Source organism: Piliocolobus tephrosceles, unplaced genomic scaffold (genome assembly GCF_002776525.5).
Source record: "Piliocolobus tephrosceles isolate RC106 unplaced genomic scaffold, ASM277652v3 unscaffolded_20, whole genome shotgun sequence".
NCBI lineage: Eukaryota > Metazoa > Chordata > Mammalia > Primates > Cercopithecidae > Piliocolobus > Piliocolobus tephrosceles.
This window is the reverse complement of record NW_022302087.1, coordinates 1586559-1592558: the sequence shown is the minus strand read 5'-3', so window position 1 is coordinate 1592558 and position 6000 is coordinate 1586559.

The window sequence follows — 6000 nt, the reverse complement described above, 5'->3', positions numbered from 1 at the left end:
ATGCCTGCAAACAGCATCAGGTGTAGATTCAGGAAGCCCGGGTACAGAAGTCAGACCTGTCCCACCATAAGCTTCCTGACCAAGAAAGTAAGCACAGCTTTCAGGCCATGCGCCTGTCTGTCTGCCCACAACAGTGGCAGCTTCTGTGCTCTTATCTGGAGCAGTTCCTGTTTGCTTCCTGGGTTCTGCTCGAGGAAGTTTGTGCCTATTCGAAATTATCACAAAATTCAGTTGAATGCTTCTTTCATCCTGTGACCCCTTCCTAATTCTGCTGGCTGCCTTCTCTGAGGGCCTCTGTGAGATATAGTCAGGATGGCTTCCCTGGGCTCAAGCTGGAGACTGGGAGTACCTATAAGGCTCTTCCCACTGCTGCTTCTACTTTTGTATTTCACATAGCTTTCTAAATTTATTCCAGCTCTAGGTAAGGTCAAATTCTTCTCCTGTGATTTGGATTTTCAGATTCCCCAGTAGGGAATATGTATTCAGAGGCAAACATTTCCTCCTCTCACGCTTCAGGAACTCACACTTTTTCGTTTGTCTTGTGAAGTTTGCAGTGACATGCTACTCCTTTCAAAGGATCTGTGAATTCTTTTGATTTTCCTCGTCCATTCCTGCAGTGGTTCTTGGAAGAAAAGTTCACAGTGAGAGTCTCTACACTCTGTTCTGTCCATCCAAATGGGAGATGCACATTAGCCCTGTCTCCTGTCCACCATCTTGCTCCTATCGTATTATGTTTTTTAATTAGATTGTACTATCTTTTTCTCTTATAAATAGAAATAAAAATAGCTTATTTGTACAGAATCAAACATATTAAGAAATCATAATTTTATTAACTTTATGGATGTACCAAGTTATTTTAGACTTCCAAAATCTCAATTTTCGTATTTTTATAATGAGTATAATAATATATCTCTCACAACATTGTTGGAAAACTTAAATAATAAATGAGAAAGAAGCTAGCAGTATGTATATGACTTACTCATAGTAGACATAAAGTCATGTTATTCATTTTCCCAGGTTTGATGTGTTAATTAATTAAAAACTGATTACAATATTTTGGACCAGGTGCTGTGAGTGGAAGTTACTGAAGGAGGTAAGTAAACATAAATTATATTTTTGGTCATTTAATCGTATTGCTAATGTCTTTTAGTTGGATTGTGGTGGTACTCTATTTCACCTTTCTCTCCATTTCTTATAAAGGGGGTTTAATTAAGTGTTATTGTATTTACCTTTTTTTTTTTTTTTTTTTTGAGACAGAGCCGTGCTCTGTCACCCAGGCTGGAGTGCAGTGGCGCGATCGCAGCTCCTGGCAAGCTTTGCCTTCCGGGTTCACATCATTCTCCTGCCTCAGCCTCCCGAATAGCTGGGACTACAGGTGCCCGCCACCACCCCTGGCTAATTTTGTTTTTGTATTTTTAGTAGAAATGGTGTTTCACCGGGTTAGCCAGGATGGTCTTGATCTCCTGAGCCTGCCTTGGCCTCCCAAAGTGCTGGGATTACAGGCATGAGCCACCACGCCCAGCCATATTTGCCTTTTATAGATCCTCTTTGGTGAAATGTCTCTTCATGTCTTTTGGCATTTTCTTTTTGAATTTTTTTTAACTGAGGAGTTTTGAGAGTTCTTTATATATTCTGGATTTATCTTTTGTTAATATTTGCAAATATTTGCATTTTTTTTTTCACCCTCTCCTCTGGATCTCTCACAGAATAAAAATTTTTAACTGTGATGATGAAACTCTACCATTTTTTTTTCTCGTTTATGAATCATGCTTTTGATGTCATTGAAAACTCTTTACCAAGACTTAGGTCCTGAAGATTTTCTTCTAAGTTATCTTCTATATTTTTATACATTTTACACTTAAATCTAAAACCTTTTAAATTTTTGTATAAGGTGTGAAGTTTATTTAGGTCAAGGTTTGTTATTATTATTTTGCTTATGAATATCCAATTGCTCCAGCACCATTTGTTGAAAATACTCTTCTTTTTCCATTTAATTCTTTGTGCACCTTTTGATAGGGTTGGCTGTGTGTCTCCTCCCACATCTCATCTCCAATTGTAATCACCATGTGTTGGGGGAGGGGCCTGGTGGGATGTGGTTGAATCACGGGGGTGGACTTCCCTGTTGCTGTTGTCATGACAGTGAGTGGGTTTTCACCATTCTGGTTGTTTGAAAGCATATGACACTTCCCCCTTTGCTCTCTCTCTCCTCCATCACTGTGAAGATGTGCGTGCTTGCGCTTCATCTTCTTGATTTTCAGTTTCCTGAGGCCTCCCAGTCATGCTTCCTGTTAAGTCTGGAGAAGTGTGAGTAAATTACACGTCTTTTCTTTACAAATTACACAGTTGCAGGTAGTTCTTTATAGCAGTGTGAAAACAAACTAATACCCCTTTGTATATCATCAGTATGCTGTACTTGTATGGGTCTATTTCTGGGTTTTCTGTGATGGTCCCTTGATCTATGTGTTTATACATCTGTGAAAACCACATAGTATTGATTATTGTGGCTATATAATAAACCTTGCTAAAATAATTCTTCCCACCTTATTCTTTTTCAAAATTGTTTTATATATCCAAGTTCCACTACCATTCCACATATTTTAGAATAATCTTCTATGTATCCACAAAAAATTCTGCTGAGACTTTGACAGGAATAGTGATAAACATTTATCAGTATGTACATCTTTACTATGTTGTCTTCCAGCCATGATACAGTGTGATGGTTACTTTTATGTGTCCACTTTACTGGGCTAAAGAATACCCAGATAGATGCTGAAATATTATTTCTAGGCGTGTTTGTAAGATGTTTCTGGAAGAGACTAACATTAAAATAGGCAGAATGAGTAAAAAAATTATTGTCACCAATGTGGATGGGCATTGTCCCATCTATTGAGTGCCTGAGTAAAGCAAAAGAGTGGATTCACTATCTCTATTTAAGCTGGATTATCTACTTTCTCCTGCCCTCAGACATCTATGCTCCTGGTTCTCAGATCTTCAGAACTGGATTGAAACTTACACTAATGGCTTTCATGGTTCTCCAACTTGCAAATAATGGAACTTCTCAGCCTCTATAATTATGTGAGCTAATTTACATAACAGATCTCTTAAATATATACTTAAATCTCTATCTATCTAATCTATCAGTCGATCTCTATATCTCTATCTATTTATCTATTCTATTCTATATTCATTTTGCTTATCTGGAGAACCTGATTAATACATACAGTATGCTTTCCCATTTATTTAGGTCTTGGTTGGTTTTTTTTTCATTGGAATTTTGTGATTTTTCTGGATCTAGATCCTGTGTGTGTTTTGTTAAATATACGTTTAAGAATTTATTTTTTTAAAAGAAATTGTAAGTTTCAATTTTGATGTCCATGTGTTCACTGCTAGTATATAAAAATAAAATTAATTTTTATATGTTGATGTTACATCTGTATGTTGATCTGACCTTGCTGAAATCACTAAAGTAGTCAATAGATTCCTTTAAGTTTTATACATAGATGATATGTCATCTGCAAATAGGGACAATTTTGTTTTTTCCTTTTCAATCCGTATGTCTTTTCCTTCATTTACTTGCCTTATTACATGAATGAGAATTTCATAATTATGATGACTAGAAGTGATGAGAGCAAACATCCTTGCCTTGTTGCAGTCTTAGAGGAAAGCTTTCAGTCTTTCATGATTAAATGTGATGTTAGCTGTAGATGCCCTTTATTAAACTGGGGAAGGTCTCCTCTATGCTTAATTTTTCTCAAAGCTTTAATTTTGAATAGATGTTGAATTTTAAATTTTGTCAAATGCTTTTTCTCCAGCAATTGATAATGATTGTGCAGTTTTTCTTTATAGCCTCTTAATATGGTGGATTACACTTTTTTTTTGGTGGAGTCTCACTCTTTCACCCAGGTTGGAGTGCAGTGGCGTGATCTCGGCTCACTGCAACCTCCGCCTCCTACGTTCAAGCAATCCTCCTGCCTCAGCCTCCCGAGTAGCTAGGACTATAAGCATGCGCCACCATGCCCGGTTAATTTTTGTATTTCTAGTAGAGATGGGGTTTCACCATGCTGGCCAGGCTGGTCTTGAACTCCTGACCTCATGATTCACCTGCCTCGGCCTTCCAAAGTGCTGGGATTACAGGCATGAGCCACCATGCCTGGCCTACACTAAATTTTCTAATATTGAGCTAGCTTTGCCTCCCTGGAATAAACATCCAACACGGTCTTATAAAATTCTTTTTACATACTGCTGAAATCCATTTGCAGGTATATTTATGAAGAATATTGGTCTGCAGTTTTCATTTTCTGTACTATCTTTGGAATAAGGGTGACACTGGCTTCACAAAATGAATTGGGCCATGTTGCCCTCTCATCTGTTTTCCAGAAGAAATTGTGTAGAATTGGTGTTAATTTTAATTTAAACATTTGGTCGTATTCTCCTGTGAAACCATTTGGGCCTGGGTATGCCTTTTTGAAGAGTTAAAAAATTATTAATTGAATTTATTTAACTGTCATGAACCTATTCACATTACTGATTTCACTTTGCATGAGTTGTGGTAGATTGTGTGTTTTGAGAAAATAGTCTGTTTTATCTATGTCAAAATGATGTGTGTGTAATTGTTCACAGCATTCTTTTAATCTTTTGATATCTGCAGGGTTTGTAGTAGTACCTGTTTTCTTCCTGAGTGCTAATTTGTGTCTTCTCTCTCTCTTTTTCTTTGTTCTCGCTAGATATTTGTCATTTACAAAAAAGCTTTCAAAAAACAGGTTTCAGTTTCATCACTTTTCTCTATTTTTTGTTTTCAATTGTATTTATTTCTGCTGTTTTCTTTATTATTTCCTTTCTTCTGCTGACTTTGGGTTAATCTTGCTCTTTTCTTTTAGTTTCTTGAGGCAGAAACTTAGATTATTGACTTGTAATCTTTTCTCTATTCTCATGTGAGCATTTGATGCTAAAAATTTTTCTCTTAACATTGCTTAAGTTGTGTCCCACAGAATTTAACATATTGTATTTTCATTTTCATTCAATACAATGTATTTTTAAAATTTTCCTTGAGACTTCCTCATTGACGCATGGATTACTTAGAAACATATTTAGTTTTCAAGTGTTTGAAGATTTTCCCATTATCTTTCACTTATTGATTTGTAGTTTGACTATTGTTGTCAGGGATGATTCTCTGTAGCCATTGTTTTAGGGTAATTCTGCTGGTGACAGATTCTTTTAGCTTTTCTTCATCTGAGAATGTCTTTTTCCTTCATGTTTGAAAAATGATTTTACTTTTTAAAATCTTTTCGAGGTGTGTTTTATGGTTCAGAATGTGGTCAATCTTGGTATATGTTCTGTGGACACTTGAAGAGAATGTGTATTTTGCTGTTATTGGGTGGATTGTTCTATACATGTTAATTTGATCCTGTTAGTTGATGATGTTGAGTTCTTCTATATCCTTGCTGATTTTCTGTCTGGTAGTTCTATCATTTGCTTCGGAACATAGTGCTGACATCCTTAATTATAATTGTGGATTCATCTATTTCATTTCTTTTTTTTTTTTTTAGCTCTATTAGTTTTTTGCCTTATGTACTTTGATATTCTGTTGTTTGGTGCATACATAATTAGGATTTCTATGCCTTCCTGGTAGATTTATCCTTTTATCATTATGTAATATTACTCTGTATCCTAGGCCTAATTTTCTTTGCCCTAAAGTCTACTTTATCTGATATTCATATTAACATTCCTGTTTTCTTTTGATTAATATTTGCATGGTATATCATTTTCCATCTTTGAAAAATTTCCACCTACCTATGTTATTATGTATGAAGTGAGTTTCTTATAGACAGCATATAGTTGAGTCTACCAGTTTTTGATTTATGTATTTAAACCTTATATATTTAGTGCAATTTTTGATAAGCTAAGGCTTAAGTCTGCCGTTTTACATGTGTGTTCTGTGTGTACTTTCTGTTTCTTATTTTTTCGTTTTCTTTTCTCTCCTTTTCTATAGTTACTTGACCA